The following is a 22,439-nucleotide window of genomic DNA, read 5'->3' as shown; positions in this document are numbered from 1 at the left end:
ACTGTGCCCAACAAAAGGTGAGTTGAATTGTGCAGCTTGAATCTGAGCAAAGTGATGGAGAGGATGGTGGTCCCAGCTGTGTCCTGGGAGGATTTGCCCCATGTGATGACAACAGTTTGCCATCCAAAAATTTCCATGGACACGAATGACTGATGGAATCATAATGGAAAGGAAGATTGTGGTCCACTTTGTCTATTTCCCTTTCTGGAGTGGAGGAACACACGTGCTTTTCCATGCCTCAGTAAATGTCTATTACCAGTGAATAAATTGTGCTGGGTTATATCAGGAAGTCTAAGGATGAGGACCTGGATCCCCCTCTTGGGTCAGCACTGTAGCTTGGAAACAAGAGAGCTGCTGGCAGGGTAAGCAGTAAGTCCCTGAGTGAGATGACAGTGAAGGAGAGAATGTTCAGATGCAAGTCCAACTGCAGACCCCTGTGGCCATGCGCATGGTTCTGGTTAATCAGTGCATTGTCCCTCAGTGCTGCCAAGTCCAACTGTCACAGGGAGGGGAAAACCGTAGCAAACAAAAAGCAGTAGGAGCATTGAGTGTCAGGAAAATGGCGCAGTCTTATCTATGGCGCGATCTACACCCTGACACCATCCTAGGCTCTAGCCCTCACTTCAATTGCTGGAAGCCAGGTGGCCACATGGCCCAACCACCAGATCCTAATGGGATTCACTGCTCCTGCTTCCCTGCCCGCCCTCTGGCAGTTTTAAAAGGACCTGTTCCTGAACACATGGCTCTCTCCTCTCTCTTGCTCTCCCTCTCTCGCTCACTCTCTCCTCTCTCTTTTCTTGCTCTCTCTTGCTCACTCTCCTCTCTTCTCTCTGCTCTCTCTGATCTCCTCTCTCTCTTACACTCTCTTTTTCCCTCCTCGCCCCTTCCCTCCGGCCTGCTGGGTTTTCCTTTCTGTTACTCCGGTGTTTGGTGTGTTTTGTGGTGATCCAAGTCACGGCACCAGTGTAAGGTCCCAGGTTTCAGCACCAGTGTAAGATCATCACAAAACACACCAAACACCGGGGCAAGGGAAACGGTTTATTGGGAAAACCCAGCAGGCCAGAGGGAAGGGGGGAGGAAGAAGAAAGAGAAAGAGTGTAACAGAGAGAAGGAGAGAGAGAGAGAGAGAGCACGAGAGAGAGAGAGGAAGAGAGGAAGAGAGGAGAGAGCCAAGAGAGGTGAGGGGAGAGCAGAGAGCAGAGACCAAGAGAGAGATAGAGAGAGAGAGTGAGAGAGCGAGAGGGGAGCAAGAGAGAGGAGAGAGCCACGTGCTCAGGAACAGGTCCTTTTAAAACTTTGCCAGAAGGCGGGCAGGGAAGCAGGAGCAGCGAATCCCATTAGGATGTGGGTGGAGCTTGATACTGGTGGTTGGGCCATGTGGCCACCTGGCTTCCAGCAATGATGGTGGGGGTGAGAGCCTAGGATGGTGTCAGGGTGTAGATTGCACCAATTTCCTAACATGGAGGACTCAAAATCGTCAAACACAGAGATGTGCTCACTGCCCCAAACACAGAGCTCTGACCATGGCAGGGCATGTGGTGCAGGACGCTGACTGGACTCGCTCATCCCATAGTGGAGGGCCTGGGTCCAGTCCTGATTGCGGCATCCTGCTCATGCACACTCAGGGAGGAGGCAGTGATGGCTGAGATATGTGGGTTCCTGCCACCCATGTGAGACACCTGGATGGAGTCCCCTCGTCCATCTCCAGCCTTGTCCAGTCTGCTGTTTTGCACATTTGGAGAAGGAACCAGAGGATGGGAGATCTCTGTCCTCATTTCAAATAACATGAAAAAATAAAAATAAAGAAAATCTCTGCTGAGCTGTCACTCTGGCTGAGGGTGAGAAGAAGAGGAATGGACAGTAAAGAAGGAGTCAGAAACATCAGTGCTGGCCTGGGGAGCAATTAGAGGAATAACCACAGTAGCCGCTGTGGTGCAGGTCTCTGTGTTCTGAACTCAGGCAGCCGCTCAGGCCCAGAGTCTCCTGTTGATGATGCTGAGGGAGTGGAAACTTCACCCCATCATTGTGTGCAGAGGGGAGGCCTTTGTGCAGGGATTCAGTTGGGACAGATCCTTAGGTCACGCCCACATGGCTTAATGCTGGTGGGTTCAGCAGGGGATTGAGAAAGAGCACACAGATTTAGAGAGAAACATGCTTTCCTGCTGTCATACGATGGAGAAAACGGGCCCTTGCAAAAGCCTGTGTTGTGCTGTTCAGATATTGAATTTCCAGAACCAGGAGATATTGTCTTTATAGAGTTATTCTGCTTCTTGAATTTCCTTACTGTACTTGGGCCATCTTCTGCTGCTTTCCCAGTCGCATTAGCAGGGAGCTGACTTGGAAGTGGAGCAGCCGGGATGTAAGAGTGCCTATATGGGCTGAGGAGGCAGTGCCACAGCCCAGGTCAGGTTTTCTACAAGAAATGCCCTTAGGACAGGATAAGCTCCAGCAGGAGGGCAGCAGACAACCATTCCTCCCCCTCCCAGCTCAGCAGGACCATGGCCCAGCTGCTGTAACATGGCTGCTGCTCACTAAGCCACCAGCCATTTCCTACCTAACATATAACATATTACCCTCTAGTGCTGTTGGGGGTAACATTTTACTTCTGTGTTAACAGGCAGGTCATACCCCTCATCTTAATTACTTCTAGTACTTTCAAATTCTTTCAATAAATATCTAAGCCATAAAAATAGTTAATGCAATGTGTATTAAATGTATTATGATTTTTAATATACTGTAGGTAGTGGAAAGGTTTCCATTCTTATTCCTTCTTTTTTAATTTTTAATTTATTTATTTCAGAGAGAGAGAGAGCTCCCACCCTTTTTCATTCTCTGAATGCCCACTCTGGGTCCAAAGCCAGGAGCCAGGGACTCAGCCCAGTCTCCCATGTGTGTGGCTGAAACCCCAAATGTGAGCCATGACCACTCCTGTGAGATCTGATTGTGAAAGAATCCGGAATCAGGAGCTGCAGCCAGACATCCAGCCCAGGCATTCTGGTGTGGACGCAGGTATCTAACTAGCTAGTCTTAACTGCCTGCCCAAATCCTGGCCCCAACTATGTCTTTTCAAAAGTAGAGTCTGTTAAAAAATTAAAAAACTAAATTGCCTTGACACTGCTAAGAAGAGCTTCCTCGACTATCTTCTTCATGCGTAAATGATAAAGAACTGTTTTGTAGTCGCCCACGTTATGGGAAAAAAATGAAAACACACAAACACGGACACACACACACAGGGTGCTATTTTTTTATTTCAACTTTAAAATTTTCCCTTGGAATCTGTAGCCAGCAAGAACCTGGCTGGTGGGCTGATCCACCTGTTCAGTAGTGCCCTGGTGGACGCTCCTCCCTCTGGCTGCCATCTGCCCCTCAGGGGGGAGGAGTCTGCGCCCCCACCCCCAGTGCAGGCTGTCAGCACCACAACTGATGTGGCTCAGGAACATCCGGATGCTCTCAGCCCGACAAAGGACCAGGTCTGCCCAGCCCTGCCCAGAGCCCTCATGGCCTGGGACCCCTGCCCAACCCTGCTCAGAATGGACGTCCAGCCCACGTCCACACCTGAGGGTCCAGGCAGGTGAGGAGGTCTCACTCCCCTGCAACCACTGAGATGCACGAGGGGCCTCAAAACGTTCATGGAAAACAGAATCAGAAAATCGGTGTACTTTGGTGCAAAAATTTTGAGGTCCAGTTCTACAATTTGCATTTCCACAAAGCGTCCTAGTACTAAGTTAAGAAAATGAGGTCAATTGGGGCTGGCGCTGTAGTGTGGCTGATAAAAGCCACCGCCTTCCGCAGTGCCAGCATCCCATGTGGGTGCCGGCTCAAGTCCCAGCTGCTCCACGTCTGATTCAGCTCTCTGCTCAGGCCTGGGAAAGCAGCAGAGGGTGGGCCAAGTACCTGGGCCCCTGCACCCTCCTGGGAGTCTCAGAGGAAGCTCCTGGCTCCTGGCTTCTGAGTGGCTGAGCTCTGGCCACTGAAGCCATGTGGGGAGTGAACCAGCAGATGGAAGACCCCTCTCTCCTCTCTCTCTCTCTCTCTCTCTCTCACTCTGCCTTTCAATTAACAATAAAAAAAAATGAAGTCAGATGGAAAAAGGTATTCTTATAGAAAATTTAATAAATTTTTTAGACTAATAAAGAAGAAAAAAATAAGTAACAATGTAAAAGGAAAGAGGGCAGAGGGAAAGACGACACAGGAAAAGAAAGAGTTCAAAGAAAGGAGTCCAGAGAGGAAGGCAGTGAGGCAGATGAGGTATCCGGGTGGGGCCCCGCGGAGGCATGTGCCCAGAGGGCCTCATCACATTCAGGGGACCACGGGAGCAGTGGGGAGTGGCCCCGACATTCACCTCGGAGGAGCTGACTGAGCCCCGCCCCCCAGTTCCTCGCAGCTTCAGGCTCTCCCTTGGCCAACCTTGGAGCAGTCAAGTCCTGGCGGGAGGGACTGGAGAACTTGGTGATGGGGAAACGCCCTGGGGTCTGTTCCCGGAGAGAACGCAGGAGAAGCCTGGGGCGGCAGAGGCTGTAGAGGCGCCATTCAGACCTGAGAGATGAGTCTGAGAGTACCGGGACGGACGCCTGCCCTCTGCTGTCCCTGTAATGGACGTCAGTCCTCTGCTGTCCCACGGCCCCCACCACACACTCGGCCCCGCTCACTCCCCCGCGTTTCCCTCTGAGCAGCGCACACGGAGTGTCCCTGCCCGTCCTCCTGCGTTACTGGGAGGCCTCTGCTGTCCTCCTGTCGCAGCTGAGACCCGGGCTCCCGAGGTGAGGAACCCACCAGGGTCAGCCCTGCCGGCGCCAGCTCCCCCCAGAGTTCCGCCTGCTCCCAGTGGGACCACCACGTCGGGGGCAGCAGCCCTAGCAGTGTCCAGGGATCTGGTGGGCAGAGGGGAGGCCAAGGACCTGGGGGGGGGGGGGGGCTCTTCCAGAAGTCCCTGGAAATGCGTTTAGGGAAAAGCTGCTCACGGACCTCACAATGCTTTCTACCAAAATAAGCTTCCCTTTTCATTTTATTTCCGCGTGAGCTTCTCATTATTTAAAGGAGTGCGTGTTCCAAACAGTGCGGAGATCCTGGCTCCAAACCCCTGCTCCAGAACTCTGCACAGCAGCAGGCCTCAGAGGAAGCAGGGCCAACCCAGAGGCAGCGCCAGCGGCACCGGGTTTTCCAGCCCTCTGCTGCCCCCTTGTGGCCAGCACTGGCAGACAGCAGCCCTTCCCAGCAGGAAGGCCCTGACAATGCAGTCCAGAAAGCTTAGAAAGGGGGACAGGAATCCTGGAACCCAGACCCAAAACACCACGCAGTGCAGGACTGCAAATGCATGCAATGAGAGAGCAGCAGGAGGAGCTGCGGAGAGAGATGTGGCGCGAGGAGCTGGCCCCTGGCCTGCAGAGGAGGAGGTGAGGTCGGGAGGGACAGGTGGGATTGTCCTGTGGGACAGGAGCACTCGCCTTGATCCAGGAGGGTCACACAGTCGTCGTGCAAGACTCTGGAGAGTGGTGCACTTCACGCTGTGCTGTGGGCCAGGTTTAGTCAGGGGCCGATGGGGCTGGAAGCCAAGGCCTCCTTGGGCAGAGCCCAGACTGCAGTAGGGATGAGCAGGTCTCACTCCAGCTTCTCCCGCGGGTGTCTTGGGGCTGGGTGCTCTGCCTCCTTCTCTGGGCCTCTGTCCACACGTGTGGTTCAGGCTTCTGCACACCGAGCTGCCCTGGGGCACATTACGTCACATAATCCACGAAACATCCAGGGGTTGTAGCGTCGGCTCCTCTCTTCATTTCATGGCACACCTGCCTCCCTACAGCTGGAATATCAGCACCTCGTCCTACTCCAAGGCTCCCAGGTGAGCCTGCGACACTGCTCCCCTGAGAACAGAGAGGGCCAGGGTCTCCCTCTTCTTGGACACCACCCCCCTCAACACACCCTGACTGCATCCCTGGCCACACCTGGGCTCCGCCAGCCCGTCCTCTAAACTTAAGTTTTCTGCTCTCCCACCCCCTCCCCTCTCCCTGCCACAGTGCACACTGAGCGGTCCTAGGACTCAGCCCCACATGGAGCTGTTCAGAGAGTGTTTATCAAGGCTGCTGCGGGCATCCAGACACAGAAAAGCCTGCAAAACTGACATCACGATCTCTGAGGCTGGTAAGACACATGGGGACAATCAGTGAGCAATTAAGAGAGACACACAGGGACAGAGAGAGAACCGGCGTGACCACAGCGAGCCATCTGACTTTCCTCTTGTCACTGTCTCCTTGTTACCAGCCACACGTTCACAACTGTAAAACAGTTCGTTTTCTGCTGTGCCGCAGATGCCTGCTGGCTCCCCCCTTCTGATCCAGCTCCCTGCTCATGCACCTGGGAAGGCAGCAGAAAACGGCCTGAGAGCTTGGGCCCCTGCACCCACGAGGGAGACCAGATGGAGCTCCTGGCTCCTGGCTTCAGCCTGACCCAGACCTGTCTGTTACAGCCATTTGGGGAGTGACCAGCAGATGGAAGATCTCTCTCCAGCTCTTGCTCACTCTCTGTCCTCTCTCTCCCTGTCTCTGTCTCTGTCACTTTGCCTTTCAAATAAATAAATCTTTAAAAAAAAAACCTAAGTTCCCCCACATATATGAGTCCCCATCCTACTCCCCTTAAATGAGAACGAGGCAGTCACAGAATGGAAAGGACACTAATTGTCAGCAAAGATGAGAGCTGGGTTCTTGTCTTCATGCTAGAAAGAATTCAGGCGTAAGACAGAGCAGTGCTCAGCAAAGTAGCAGGGTGTACAGGGGTGGGGCATCCGTCAGAACAGATAGGACAGAATCAGGGAGACAGGGCCCAGTCACTCAGACTGGGGAAAGCAAGGTTACATGGGTAAATGGAGAGAATACAGCTGTCAGGCCAGGCAGGCGGCTCCACAGAGTGCTGAGTGCTGAGTGCACCGTCTGTATTCATTCTGGGGCTCATAAGGGAAAAGGGTCCAGTTCTTCCTCCATTTCTCTTTCCCTGTGGCTTGTCCTGCAAAGCCACGCTCTTTGGGAGAGCAGGGTGACTGTATCTTTCTCTCAAGGAGCACCAGAGACAAGTTTCAGAGAACGTGTCTGACTTTATTTACAGCCACGTATGGTTTTTAAAGGGCAGGCAGAGGGGTGTAACTAAGTCAGGGGGCACTAACTACAGGACAGAACCGACACTGGTGCCAATAGCCTCTCCAATCAGCTTGGAGGTAGCTTTCCAGGTGGGCCTGGCCACACCCAGGAGTACTTTACCTGATTGGCAGAAGGTGGGGGTGGGGAGAAATGTGCCTGGGCTCAGCTAACTGCTGGGGTGGCCCACATTTCCTCTTCTCCTCCTCCAGGACAGAGTTTGCTGAGCGTAACTTAGGAAAATTCCTCCCAGGTTTTACAGTCATCAGGGTCTGGGCAGCCGTCAAAGTGTGAGATCCTGGGCTGCTTCCAAGGTGGGCTTCTGCAGATGGTCCGGTTTCCACAGGCCCCTCTCCCACATACACATAGGCTAATTTCTAGCTTCCTATCTAACATAAAGATGCAATTCACAGGCAAGCAGGAGAGGGCAGAGGGAAGGATCCCTGGGTGTGGAGTAGGCAGATGTGGGTTCAGCTCTGTCACAATGGGACCTGGTGCTAGAACCAGTCCCCTGAGCGGCTCCTTACTAAAATCCACACAGCTGCTCCTTCCCGGCACACTGGGCCCCCACAGCAGGACCTCAGGTCCCCACAGTTGTGTTCTCATCCCACTTCCTCCCCTGATGGGGTTAGGACACTCTGCCTTGTGGCCTAGCTCTGGACAGATGTTGCTGGGTGCAGGGGGCACAGGCTGGGATCAGGCACCTGCACCTGCTCTCCCAGGCTTGTCCCCCAAGGCCACCTCCCTCAGCTTCCCCAGGCTGACTCTGGGCCCTGAGGTTTTGCATCAGCAGTGGAATCACCTGCAGGGGTTCCCAGACGGCCCCACCCATGGGGTTTCTGGTTGAGCAGGTGATAGGTAGAGCCCAAGAATGCTCACCTCCTGCAAGGTTCAGGGAAACGCTGACGCTGCTGGCCTGAGGACCACACGCTGGGAGCCAGTGGTGCTGATGCAGCTGAGTGTGCCCGGCCCATGATGGGGCCTTCGACATCCCACAGCCTTCGATTGTTACTGAGGGAGAGGGAGAAGCTTTAGCAGCATTCCTGCAGAAGGGTGACTTGGTCTGACCCCCACCATCGTGTGCATTGTCTTATTTTACCCTATCACAGCAAAGCACTCTGGTTTTTTTTAATTGAAAGTACCAATAGCAAAATATGTTAACTGTATTTAAACAGAAGTGGACAGAGCAGCATAGCAAGTGATGCCCATGTCTCACCCCCCTCGCCAGCTTCATCAACTCAGTGCCCCCACTTCCCCTCCCACAGATTATTCTGCACAGACCCAGACCTGTGACCATCGGCATTGAACCTGCCCGTGTACCACAATCTCAGCACAAGACACAGCACCGCTGCTGCCGCTCCAGCACCACCGCTCAGGCTTCCTTCTGGAGAGCTGACTCGGAAATGGGAGCAGGGAGACCAGCAGGCAGGTGCTGCAGGGACCAGGAAAGCCCTGGGGGTGGGGTGGAGCCTCGCACTGCTGTCTGGGAGGAAGAGAAGAGAAATGCCTAGATTTCTGTCCAGTCTTAGCCCAGTTTGTGCTGCTGTACCAGAATATCACAGAGCAAGTAATTGATTAAATAATAATATTTCTGGGCCAGCATTGTGGTGTAGTGGATTAAAGTCCTGCCTGCGAAGCTGACCTCCCTTATGGTCGCTGGTTCTGACAGGGGAAAAGTCAGGGAGATAGATGGAGTTCCTGAGTTGGAGGCCACACCTACCCTACCTGGTGTAATGTTATCATCAATCAGATGACCTCTCCCCAAAATTGCGCCTCCCCTTACCTGGGACCTGGGGGCAGTACTAGGTAATCACTCCCCTTTCCAAAGCTCATAGGAAGCCTGGTTCAGGGGAGGGGTCCCTTTTTTCCCTCTCCTCACTTTGTGGCCCGGGATGAGCAGAGCAGGATATAAAATTGCCCTTCTCACCTTTCCTGGCCCACTCCCCCTAATAAAGCCCTCACGCACCTGCGTGTTCTCACTTTCTAAATAAACCTCACTGTGCTCCACACCACGCTTGACCTGTGCTTAGGATGCTTCTCTAATAGAAGGCAAGTCCTGAGATATAAATTTGGGTCCAACCTAGCCCACAACAGGTTGAGTCCTAGCTGCTCCACTTCCAATCCAGCTCCCTGCTAATGTGCATGGGAAAGCAGTGGAGGATGGTCCAAGTGCTTGGGCCCTTGAGCCCATGTGGGAGACCCAGAAGAAATTCCTGGCTTTAGCCTGGCCCTACCATGGCTATTGTGGCCATTTGGGGAGTGACCCAGCATGTGGAAGATCCTCCTCCTCCTTTTTCTTCTTCTTTCTCTCCCTCTCTCTCTCTCTCTCAAAAATTGCATTCAAATAAAAAAATGTTTTTTAAAAATAGAATTTTTTTTAGCAGTTCTGGAGCTCAGTTCTGTCCGCCGAGGACTGCTCTTGGGATTCGAGACGGCGCCTTGCCGCTGTGTCCTCCAGAGTGGGGGAAGCTCGTGGCCTCACAGGGAGAAAGGCAGAAGGGCCAAAGGGATGTGCTCCCTCTCACAAAGTCCTTCCACGGGGACAGGAACGGAGTCGTGATCCCACCTCCCAGAAAGGCCGCCTGTCCCAGCACTGTCATGACAAGGCTCCATTTCCTGCACATTCTCTGTGGGTCACACAGGACCACAGCACCGCCTAGGGATGGCACAGTGGCTCTGCCAGGGTGTGGAGGGGAGCAGGAGGGCAAGGCCTTGGCTGAGATGTGTTTCTGCCGACTGCCCCATTACACGCCTGGCTGGTAGTGGGGGAGGAGTTACCACATGGTCTGTGCTCTACGGAGAGACCTGGCTGGGACGTCTGCTTGTGTGGTTTTTGATTCTCCCAGAGCCTCCCTTGGGAGTGATCCCTGCACAGCTGTCACAGTCACAGTGCTGCCTGCTGTGACCGTCTGTTGGCCCCGAGAGTGGAACCAGTAGAGCAAAGCGCTGGGAGCCAGGGATGCTACAAGGCAGATGGGTTCCCAATCCCAGACCTGGGCGGGACCCCGAGGCCCACGAGGAAGGCAAGCCAGGGTGAGACAGCCTTGACCCATGGCCTGGGTACTTGGGACACAGTGAGGATGAGGAGGAAGGGCAAGCAGGGGCTCAGGTGAGCCAGGGAGGTGGGAAGGTGGAAGGTGGTCAGTGCGCATGTGATGGGGCAGCTGCACAGGTCAGGGTTCTGAGCTCCCGCGGAGCTGGAGGCAGAGGCCTCACCTTCCTGCTGACTACACTGCAGAGAACGGCCTCTGGTCCCCCAGAGAAGCTCCAGAGCTACAGGAGACGCACGTGTGCAGCCGTGAGCTCCTCTGAGTAAATCTCTGGGAAGGAGGTTGGGCCCCATCCTTGGCATCAGCAGAACAGATCCTGAAATTTCCCTGCAGGCAGCCCTGAGCTTTCTCATTCAGGAACTGCAGGGGCCTGAGGTCAGCCAGGGACAGGCCTCCTGCTGCCAGGGGATCCTGGAGCCTGGCTGTCACTGGAGGAGGGGTCTGCCATGGTCACCTCCTGGGAGAGCAGCGCCCCCAGGAGCAGCATCAGAGCCACCGTCTTAGTTCTTCAGTACACTGACTGTCACCTCCAGCAGCCCTGGGTTGACACTGGCACAAAGAGTGGTCAGCCAGTGAGGAGACTGCCAATCAGCCAAGAACCAAAACACAGGACAAACTCCTGCTGATCAGGGTGGTCATCCTTGGGAAGAGGGCCAGGCTGAGAGAGAGAGAGAGAGAGAGAGAGAGAGAGAGGCGGAAGTGGAGAGAAGTTGTCACACAGCTGGAGCCCAGGTTGACCAATCCCCAGGAAGCTTCCCTGCAGGGGGAAGGAGGTCCTCCAGGAAGCGTGGCCGGGTCCACAGTCGTCCTCCTGTGACAGAGAGGACAAAGCACGGTCCTTACGAGGGCTGCACTTCTTTGTCAGTCACTGGATGCCCGTTGCTGATCAGGGTCTGGGGCAGTGCTCACCACATTCCTCCACATTAGACTCCTCTCCTTACAGAGGAGGGGTGAGTGAGGCTTGGAAGCTTCTCCTATCAACGTCACACGGTGGGTGAGTGGTGCTGAAGGCAGGACTTGAACCTAGTGTCACACTCCAAGCTGTGGTTTCCCACTCTTCTGCTTGCCTCTCCACCAAATCTCTCAGCATTCCTCTTGTTGCAAAGTATCATTTTTCTCTGAGGCTGGCTTTGTGATGCAGCAGGTAAAGTGTCTGCCTGCAATGCCAGAATCCCATATGGGCACCAGTTCCAGTCCCTTCTGCTCCACGTCCATTACATCTCCCTGCTAATGGCCTGGGAAAGCAGTGTAAGACGGCCATGTGCGTAGGCCCCTGCTTCCAACATGGGACACCTGGGAGAAGCTCCTGGCTCCTGGTTTCAGGCCCAGACCTGGCTGTTGCAGCCATTTTGGAAGTGAAACAGAGGATGGACGATCTCTCTCTCTCTATGTCTCTCTCTCTCTCTCACTCTCACTCTCACTCTCTGTCTCTCTCTCTCTGTCACTCCCTCTAACTGTCACACTGGCTGAGAGCTGATTCAGAGGCTGCACAGTAGGGCATGCACAGCCCCACTCCGTCATCACATGGGAGAGTGTACTGCACGCAGCATCCACTGAGCAGGCCCTGCACTCACAGGTGAGTCACAGGAAGACACGGCCCAACACCCACGGCCCCTCCCGCACACAGCATTGCTTTTCCCCACCCAGTCTGTGCCTGTGGTCCCATGGGAGCCCCTAGGATCACCTGACAGGGGAGAGAAGGCTCAGCCTGACTTACAAATGGCTCTGACCGCAGGCAGGCACCACCCAGTGGGCAGTGGCAGCACTGCAGCCCCTTTCTGGGACGTCAGTGAGCACAGGGGTGAAGAGCACCTGACTGCTCACTTGACTGGGGAAAAACACCCAGGCCTGCGAGTATTTGCCAGTTCACAGGCTGTGGCCAATAGTGTGATGCGATAGCCTAGTAGTTGAAAGGAACTTTTTTTTAAAAGATTTATTTATTTATTTGAATGTCAGAGTTTCACAGAGAGACAAGGTGAGGAAGACAAAAGAAAGAGGGACATCACCCATCCACCTTTTCACACCCCAGTTGGTCGAAATTGTTGGAGCTGGGCCAATCTGAAGCCAGGAGCTTCTTCCGGGTCTCCCACATGGTGCTGAGGCAAAAGGACTTGGGCCATCTTCTACTGCTTTCCCAGGCCACAGCGGAGAGCTGGATCAGAAGTGGAGCACCTGGGACATGAGCTGTACCCATATGGGATGCTGGCACTGCAGGCGATGACTTTACTACTATTTCGCAGCACTGACCCCTGGAAGGAAGATTCTTGGAAAATTTTTGACAAGCACATTTGAGGAAAGGCTCTGTGGACAGACGTCTCTGAATGTACAGAACGTGGATACTCGTGTTTCACATGAATGCTCCCCCAAGGACGTGCTCAGCAGAGGAGGGTGGTGATGACCACGTGCTGGGATCTGGAGCTGGACAGTGACTGAGGGGGCACAGGAGGGGCTGACAATAATCCTTACCTTGATGTGGATGTGATCTGTAGTGACATCACAGCTGTCAATCACTCAAGCCCTGGGAGTCCTTTGAAGTGAGTAGTGCTGAGACCAAATGCACTGTTGAGAAGTGGACGCAAAGCCAAGGGTGTGTGTCTTATTTTGCAGTTGGTAGGGAGAAAAGTCAGGTGAGTGAGACCTCGGCTGTCCAAACTGAGTAGCTGGAGACAGAATGGTGGAAAGGATTCTTTTTCTTTCTTTTTTTTTTTTGGAAAATTTTACTTAATATTTATAAATTCTAAAAGTGCAACTTTTGGATTATAGCAGATTTTTCCCCCCATAACCACTCTCCCACCCGCAAATCATCCCATCTCCTACTCCCTCTCCCAACCCATTCTTCATTAAGATTCATTTTCAGGCCAGTGCCGTGGCTCACTTGGCTAATCCTCCACCTGCAGTGCCGGCATCCCAGGTTCTAGTCCCGTTTGGGGCACCGAATTCTGTCCCAGTTGCTCCTTCTCCATTCCAGCTCTCTGCTGTGGCCTTGGAAGGCAGTGGAGGATGGTCCAGGTGCTTGGGTCATGCACCTGCTTGGGAGACCAGGAGGAAGCACCTGGCTTATGGCTTTGGATTGGTGCAGTGCACTGGCCGTAGCGGCCATTTGTGGGGTGAACCAACAGAAAAGGAAGACCTTTCTCTCCATCTCTCTCTCTCACTGTCTAACTCTGCCTGTCAAAAAAGAAAGATTCATTTTCAATTATCTTTATATACAGAAGATCAACTTAGTATATGCTAAGTAAAGATTTCAACAAATTGCACCCACACAGACACACAAATTTTAAAGTACTGTTTGAAGACTAGTTATACCGTTAATTCAAATAGTACAACACATTAAGGACAGAGATCCTACATGGGGAGTAAGTGCACAGTGACTCTTGTTGTTGATTTAACAATTGACACTCTTATTTATGGTGTCAGTAATCACCCTAGGCTCTTGTCATGAGCTGCCAAGGCTATTGAAGCCTTTTGAGTTCATAAACTCTGACCTTTTTGAGACAAGTTCATAATCAAAGTGAAAGTTCTCCCCTCCCTTCAGAGAAAGGTACCTCCTTCTTTGATGGTCCATTCAGAAAGGATTCTTGAGAATGACACTGGAGACAGGAGACTGAGCCTCTGCCAGGAAGACAATTACTCAGACAGGAGGACAGGAAAGGACCAAAACACCTCATAAGACACCTGCTGACAAGTAAGAAGGAAAAAACAAACAGAAGCATTGACTATGTTCAGACTTCAGAAAAACTCAAGACATCACTTTATTTAAATGGAATAAGGAGCATCCACTATGACCTTCTGGGATAACCCACAGCTTGGAAACCCAAAACTCATATCCGAGAGTTGCCTTGAGTCCCAACTGCTCTGCTTCTGATCCAGCTTCCTGCTAATGCATTCTGGGAGGCAGCAGATGAGGACTCAAGTGCTGGGACCCTGACACCCATGTGGGGACCTGAATGGAGTTCCTGCTCCTGGCTTCAGCCTGGCCCAGCACTGGCTGACTGGCTGTTCCAGGAGTGCACCAGTGGGTGGAAGAGCATTGTCATATTCTCTCTCTCTATTTACCTCTTCCTATTTTATTTATAAGTAAATAAAAATAAAATCATCACTTCCTTTTCAAAGGAAAAAATAAATCTATCACTTTGAAAGAAGCCTGTGATATCATCCTCATCCCTGAATTCATCCTCAAGGAGTCCCCTTGCAAATCTCAGGTCTGTTTGTGCAGTGGGCAGAGCCTCCCAGCTCCCTCAGTGCTGGCCAAGTGCTGTCCTCCCCCAATCTCCCCAGTGCCCTGCACTCTGCACAGTTCCTCCCTCACACCCATTTCCCACAAGTTCTCCCTCTGTCCCTGTCTCCACACAATCCCCCTTATTCCTACTCAGCCTCTTAGTTCTGGATTCATGATCACCCTCCCCACTCCTCCTCTATGTTTTTTAAATGTAGGAAAATATTGTACAAGTTTTATAAGGCCATAAATAAGACTCTAAGCAAAGATAGAAATCAAAGTATTTATTCCATTAACTAATGAGTGATGAAACTGGTACAATTGTGAGCTACTTCAGGGAGTGTTTGGAAGAATAGACTGTGTATTGTCCATCAGGAAGGGCATTTGAAAATAAATACACTGGGGTTGTAATTGTGGCCCAATACATTAACCTTCTCATGCAACACCAGCATCCCATAAGGGCTCTGGTTGAAAAAATCGGCTGCTTCACTTTTAATCCAGTTCCCTGCCTATGTGCCTGGGAAAGAACCCGAGGATGGCCCAAGTACTTGGTCCCTGGTAGCCACATGGGAGAACCTGAAAAAGCTCCTGGCTCCTGGTTTCATCCTGGCCCAGCATCCTTGTTGGTGCTATTTGGGGAGGATGGAGGATTCTCTCTCTCCCTCTCTCTCTCTCTCTCTTCACCCCCTTCCACCCCCCATCTCTGACTTTCAAATAAACAAAATAAATCCTTTTTAAAATGAAAATAAATACACTGAGTAAGAGGAGGAAAGTGGCAAACATCTTATGGGCAACAAAACGATAGACTTTGGGATACTCAGAAAAGCATCTGATACCTTTGATCAATATTAACTTCCAAAATAAATTCATTGCAAAATGTACAAAAAAGTGACTTATAAATCTAAGTGCTACAACAGTGATGGTTTTAATCACTGCTTCTGAAGCTATTTAGGCAGCTGGTGCACTTAGCTAAAAAGATCACTCCTGTTTTTGGTAAATAAAGCACATCATCTGCATGCCTTCTATTTCTGTCTCTTTCAAAGAATGTGTTTGCATAGATAACCCAAAAGTAATGTAGTGATGTAAAGATACTTGATAAATAGAATGGAGATAAGTAAGACAGCTAATATCTAAATATGTTGAGAATGCTTAAAATCCAAGCCAGGACTCTGTAGAGTACATGTGTATGGTCTTATTCTTGGGTGAAGCATGTTGATAAATGTGTGAGCACCTCAGATCCCCTTTCCCACACAGTGTGAGCAGCTCAGCGCCCTCCTCTGGGCTGCACTGTGGCTTAGAGGATTACATCAGGCAGAGTCCACTCATGAGATGGAAACCACATCAGTCACCTAAGCAGCAAAAATGTAACCTAAAAACTACTAACTAGAGAAATGTGGTTCACTACTAAATGAGGAAAAAAAGCTCTAAGAAGACAAAAGGGTGGCATTGGGTGTAGCCAAGCTTAGGACAACAGAATCCCCCAGCACAGTGTCTGGTTCAAGTCCCGACTACTCTGCCTCTGACCCAGTAACATGACAACACAACTAGGAAGGTAACATATGCGGGTTCTTCATTCCCTGCCAGACAGGGGAGGCCAAGATGGGCCTGGCCTAGTCCCAAATGCAATGAGTGAACTGTGCATATGTGTATATATCTATATCTATATCTATGTCTATATCTATATCTATATCTTTCAAATTAAAATGAGAATAAGTAAATGTATTCAGTATAAGAGACTATAGGGAGAGGCCGAGCAGTGGCGTAGTGGGTAAAGCCGCTGCCTGCAATGCCGGAATCCCATATTGGCGTGGGTTTGAGACCGGTTGCTCCACTTCCTTCCAACTCACTGCTATGGCCTGGGAAAGCAGTAGAAGATGGTCCAAGTGCTTGGACCCCCACACCGCATAGGAGATGTAGAAGCTCTTGGCTCATGGCTGTAGGTCAGGACAGTGCAGCAATTTGGGGAGTGAGCCAGCCGATGGAAGACATTTCTTCCTTCTTTCTCTTGTAACTCTTCTAAATAAATAAATAATTCTTTAAAAAGGGAGAGAGTGAAAGACTATAATTTAAATCATATCATAAGCAACTTACATATAACATCACAAGTGTAAGGAGAGAGGAAGAAAATAATTACTATATGCAAAGACATACACAGATAAGCAAAGATAAAAAATAGTCAGCTTTTTGCTGAAATAATGAAATTCCTGAGGCAGAGAAACTTGACAAAGACAAGAAGTTTATTCTGGCTCACAGCTCTGGGGAGCCAAAGTCCAAAGAGCACAATGCAGACGTTCACAGGGTCTGCCCTTGAAAATCAGAATATGTCAGCATCCCCCACGTCGCTCTGTGTCCATGTGCTCCCTTTCCCATCCTAAAAATTCCACCAAGATTCAATCACAGGGGCTCTGCACTAACAACCTGCTCCAATCAAATCACTTCACAAAGTCCTCAACTCTAAACACAGTAATTTGATTAAGTTTCCATCTCCTAATTACCATTAATATACAACTTATAGGACTGCAGTCCCAACTGAGCTTGGCAACACAAATATTGAAACCATAGCAGCTCCTGTCTTCCTTATTGGCATAACTGGTTACAAGGCCAGAGGTGCTATCCACCACTTCCTTCTCCCACTTCCCTTTTCATGTCACTCACTCTCAGAATTGATAGTCAGTCAGATATTTTTATTTTTCTTCATTTTCATTTTATTTGAAATGAAGACAGAGATCTTCCAGATTCCCTCTCCAAATGCAAACAACAACAGTTGCTGGACAAGGCTGAAGACAGAGACAGGAACTCAATCCAGGTTCCCACATGGGTGGCAGGAGTCCGACTATTTCAGCCATCACTGCTTCCTCCCAGAGTGTGCATTAGCAGGAAGTGAGAATCAGAGATAGAACCAGGACGGGAACCCAGCCAGGCATTCCAACATGGGACATGGGGGTCTCAAGCAGCATCAGGACCTCTGCTCCACCTGCCCCTTCCTAGTCAAAGTGTTTTATCTGAAGAATGGACGTCTCCTTGCTGGAAGAATCTGAGGCCTCTACAGTCCTGCTTCATTTTGTTTGCTGTGGTTTCCCACTCACTGTGACAACTGGACTTGGATCATAAACAGGTAATGCACTGAGTAACTAGAACCAGGCTCATGGTCAAAGCTGTCTGCAGTTGAACTTGAATCAGGAAATTCTCATCTTCGTCTTCATCTTACTCAGGCATCCACTGCTACCCTGCTAGCAGCTCTCTTCTTCCCACAGCTGCAGTGTTGACACAGAAGGGGATCCAAGCCCTCCCCTTAGATTCCCTGAATTAACACAGCAGTTTGTTCACTGGGAACAGAAAGTTACTGCAGTGTGGAGAATCATGTGAGTTTCCTCCATCCAGGAAAGGAATTAAATGAAGTAGACCATTATATACTGATCCTCTAAAAATCCATCAGTCACTCATCTCCATGGAAATGTTCAGATGGCCAACTTCTGTAGCCAAATAGAACAAACCCTCCCAGAACAGAGCTGGGCACCCCCTCAACCTCTAGGCCCTCTGCCCACATTCATGTTGGATAATTCAACACAATTCATATCCAAAGATAATTAAAAATCAACAAAAATGTTTCAAGACAAAAAAATATAAAAGAAAATTCCCATAGTAAAATCAGCCTATCCTAAACCAGTTCAAACAGCTGTGAACTTGCATCTTCTGCTGTTTGAACACAGGCATGAACCAGCAATTCTCACAACCACGAGATGAGAAAGCTCTTGGTCCATCCAGGACTTGCCCCAGAGGCTTTGTCCCAGGAGCCTGCAGCCCCAGCAAGAGTCTCACTGAGGAGTCAGGGCAGTGAGGGCCCCTATGGGGCTCAGGGCAGCAATGGAGACTCAGCCCCTGGGGGAGCTCCATCCACTCCAGAGCCTGAGCTGAGCCCCTCCCCTGGGGGCCTCCCAGCCTCCTCCAAAGAAGGAGACTTGCTAAGGGGCACAGGGAGCCGCTCAGACCCCCCCCTCTGTGGAGCAGATGTTCAGGGTCACGTCTCTCTCAAGCATGAAGTATGGAAAGAGGGTTCCAGAGAAACAAGCTTTGGGGAAGGAGAAAATGTGGGAGCCATCAGTCATGTTGTAGAAGGAGACATCTCCTTCACTGTAGTCCAGGAAAATCCCCACCGTGCAGGCGGTGCTGCCTAAGGGATAGAAGCTGCTGATACTTAGTCTGGGCAATGTAGTATTGTAAAACCACATAGCCCAAAACCTCTCATCTGTGAACTGTGTATACCAGCCTGTCCTCGACACATACTCCCTACAGACCCCTACAACCCACTTGCTGATCTTCCTACTCCTGATCTCCACCTCCCAGTAATATCTTCCTGATGTGATGTCCTCAAGGCTGAACAGGCTGCAGGTGTCATCCCAGCCCACACCTGTTTACTTCCCAGTCACGCTTGTCTTTTCAGGAGAGATGACAAGACTACAATGGTCAGACCTTGGATCAGAGTGACAGACCCTGCAGGGAGAGTTTCCCTTCATGCAAAGCCACATCCTGCCCCATAACAAGGATGCACAACAACTCCCAGACCCACCTAGATGCATGAGGAAGGAGCAAGGCCCCTGAGATAAGGGCCTTGGGATGCAAGCTTCCAAGCAGGTGGAGGAACCAGGAGACCTCTCTGAGTTGAGATGTGTCACAGAGACCTTGATGACCAGCCTGGCTTTGTTCCTGGCACTTCAGCCCCCACCCCACCACCACTGATGGTGCCAGCATCTGTACCAGAACAGAGAACTGAAGGAGAGGCCAGAGCCATGGAGGCCACAGGAAGAGCACCCAGAAAGAGCACGAAGTCACTCAAGGCCTGGAACCGTTCCTTCCGCCAGTCTACAAGAGAACAGACATTACGTATCAGGGGTCTGCACAGACTGCACAGGTCAGCCCAGCACCTGCTCTTCTGAGACAGTGATGGGGGAGTGATGGGGGTAATGTGTGGGAAACTTCAGTTGATGCATTCTGTCTTACACACACACACACACACACACACACACATACACACACACTGACACACACACACACCTTAGTCTTTCCCCCAGTCATGAAGCTTGACACCCAGAGATGAGAGGATGGCCACTGACCAAACAGAAAAGGCATTTCCCAGGTTTCACTCTCAAATTATGCTTCTCACATTCCTAGACGCAAAAATTCATGGAGCCAGGTTTTCTTAAGAAAAATTTGGGGAGATCAAAATTTCCAGCCCTTCTATTTACATCAGAAGCACTGATTGAGCTGAACTTGCAGGCTGCCTGTAACCACAGGTGGAGAGAGGTGGCTGCAACTGGCTGATATGAACCTAGAGGATGATTCTAGAGATATCAGTGTGCTAATTCTTAGAATCTGTGACTCAGTCACCTAACAGGAAAGGGAGCTTTGCAGGTGGGATACAGGTTAAGGACCTTAAAGGTAGTATAGCTCAATGGATGATCCAGATGAGCCCAATTTAATCATTTGAATCTTAAAATCACAGAACCTGCAAACCTGTGTGTGCCAGAGAAGTGTATATGAAGAGCTGAGCAGAGTTGGGAAGATGCCTACATAACTGGCTGCAAGACAGAGCAATGGGGCCAAGAACTTAGGTGTGCAAGTGGGTTCCAATGCTGGAGAAACAAGAGCCAGCAGAGGGGATGCAGACTTGCATGGGTTTTAGCCCAGTGAGACCTGTCTCCAACTTCTGACCTACAGAGCTGTAAGACAGTCAATGTGTGGTAGAAGCCACCAAGGCTGAGGTCTTCTTATGGCAACAGACAGACACCTGCTGTGATCACAGGTGCTCAGGAGCTATGCCCAGCATGGAGGAAGGGAACTGGCAGGAGAAGGTGTCTGGAGAGAGTATGAGGACTCCTGTCACCTGCACAGGAAAAATCATCACCCAGAAATTCCCACATACTGTGGTGGGACATGGAGGGACTCAGAGGTGCCCAGAGAACCGGTGGGCAAGGAAAGCTCTGGGATGGAGGAAAAGCCACACAGTGCATCCATTCCCCATTCAAAACCAAGTCACCAGACCATGAACTCTACTGTCATGGAGCATAGTCGCAAATAGTGCACCCAGTGATGGGACAGGACCTGCCCCTGCCTTTCCTCAGCTGACAACACAGGTGCTGAAGGACCAGCCGAGCCCCACCTCCCCTACATGGGCACCTGGAAGGACAGAGCACAGGAAACCTCTCCCCGACTGCCCCAAGGCCTCTGCATCTCCTCCACCTCCTTGCTCATCCCTGGGGAGGAGAGAGGCAGGTGCTGACCAAAGCAAAGGCTCCATCCACAGTCAGAGTCTGAGTAGTCCTCAGGGAGAGAGATTTGCTGTACTGGCACAGGGAAGGCATCGTGGGAGCAGGGGACACAGGCACAGGATTAGAGGTTTACAGTAATAAGTAAAATACATTTCTCCTATCTATGTGATGATAAGTTTGTGACCACCATACACACTTGCACAGGTTAATTGAGAGAAATTTGCATTTCCATCTTGGTTTATTTGCTTGATAGGAAACAAAATCAGATAATATGATGGGACTGGTCCATGTGACCTAGGAAGAAAGTGAACATTTAATTTACTTGTTTTCCACCAAGACATTAATTGTCAAATAAACTGTAAAGTTCTGGACCATAACTGTTGCATGTGACAAACAGGAAGAGCAGGAGGAGAACAAAGAGAGGGAGAAGGAATAGCAGGAGAAAACAGGATTAGTTTTTGAGAGCACAACACATCAAGTACTATTTAATAGATATCAACGTACAATTCACTTGATTTTTACAAGAAATGTATGTTAGGAATTGTTTTGATTTCATAAGTAAGGATCAGACATTTTTCCTGTTGTGAACTTGCTTAGAAATAATTAGTTTTTAATGTAATAATGGTGTTGGCTCTTACAAAACAAATGGGCAAAAGACCCAGAATATTTATATTAAAATACATGATACATAAACTCAGCAGAGAAAGTGTGTATGGTAAGAAAAGACTGTACCATCATCACCTTTATAAATAAGTCTGATAGAGACACAGATTCTATAAGGTGGCTCCCTGTGCACCTGCTGCCCAGGCCGCCTTCACCTTAGAGGGGGCCTTGACTCTGTTTCTCACAGTCCACATCCCTGACCATCCAGAGCAGAGAAGGACACATTACACAGGGACAGAGCATGCAGCTCCTCATGTCACCACAGTGACCCTACACTGCCTGAGCATCTCCCTTATCGTGTTCCTTCCCTCACTGCTACCAGAAGATGAAATGTTCTCATTATCGGAGGCAAACTTCACTAGATGCTTATTTCAATGTGACTTTTAAAAAGATTTATTTTATTTACTTGAAAGATAGAGTGGGGGTAGGGGACATGGAAGAGAGGAAAGAGAGAGAGAGAGAAAGAGAGGGGTCTTCAATCTGTTGGTTCACTCTCCAAATGGCCCCAACACCTAGAGCTGGGACGGGCCAAAACCTGGAGCCAGGATCTTCCTCCTGGTCTCCCACGGTGCAGGGGCCCAAACTCTTGGGTCATTCTCCGCTGCTTTCCCACATGTATTTTCAGGGGACTGGACTGGAAGTGAAGTAGATGGGATTAGAACCAGTGTCCACAATGGATGCGGGCACTGTAGGCAATGGCTTAACTCATTACATCACAGCACCAGTGCCTTCAAATACTTTTTAATAATATGTTTATTTATGGGTACCGGTTTGAGTCCTAGCTGCTCCACTCCCAATTCAGCTCTCTGCTATGGCCTGGGAAAGCAGTGGAAGATGGCCCAAGCCCTTTGACACATGCAGCCAAGTAGGAGACCCAGAGGAAGTGCTGGGCTCCTGGCTTCAGATAGGTGCAATTCCGGCCATTTCTGTCATTGGGGGAGTGAACCAGCGGATGAAATCTCTCTCTCTCTCTCTCTCTGCCTCTTCCTCTTTATGACTCTGTCTTTCAAATAAATCTTTAAAAAAATACAAGTTTGTGGAGCTTGCAGTTGAGATACCCATGTTCCACATCAGAGTGGCTGACTTCAGCTTTTTTTTAATAAAAGAGAGAAAAGAGAGAAAAAAT

At 50.4% G+C, this 22,439-nt stretch overlaps 1 long non-coding RNA gene across 1 annotated transcript; it reads left to right on the top strand.

Moving 5' to 3' along the window:
- Positions 1 to 5,260: 5,260 nt before the first annotated feature.
- Positions 5,261 to 9,441, top strand: LOC149126712 (uncharacterized). Its single transcript, XR_016233469.1, has 3 exons — positions 5,261 to 5,393; positions 6,009 to 6,132; positions 8,384 to 9,441. It is a non-coding gene; the product is annotated as an uncharacterized LOC149126712 (long non-coding RNA).
- The last annotated feature ends 12,998 nt before the right edge of the window (positions 9,442 to 22,439 follow it).

Source organism: Oryctolagus cuniculus, chromosome 5 (assembly GCF_051225735.1).
Source record: "Oryctolagus cuniculus isolate XC-2025 breed Fujian yellow rabbit chromosome 5, ASM5122573v1, whole genome shotgun sequence".
NCBI lineage: Eukaryota > Metazoa > Chordata > Mammalia > Lagomorpha > Leporidae > Oryctolagus > Oryctolagus cuniculus.
This window is presented reverse-complemented; position numbering and strand designations above follow the sequence as displayed.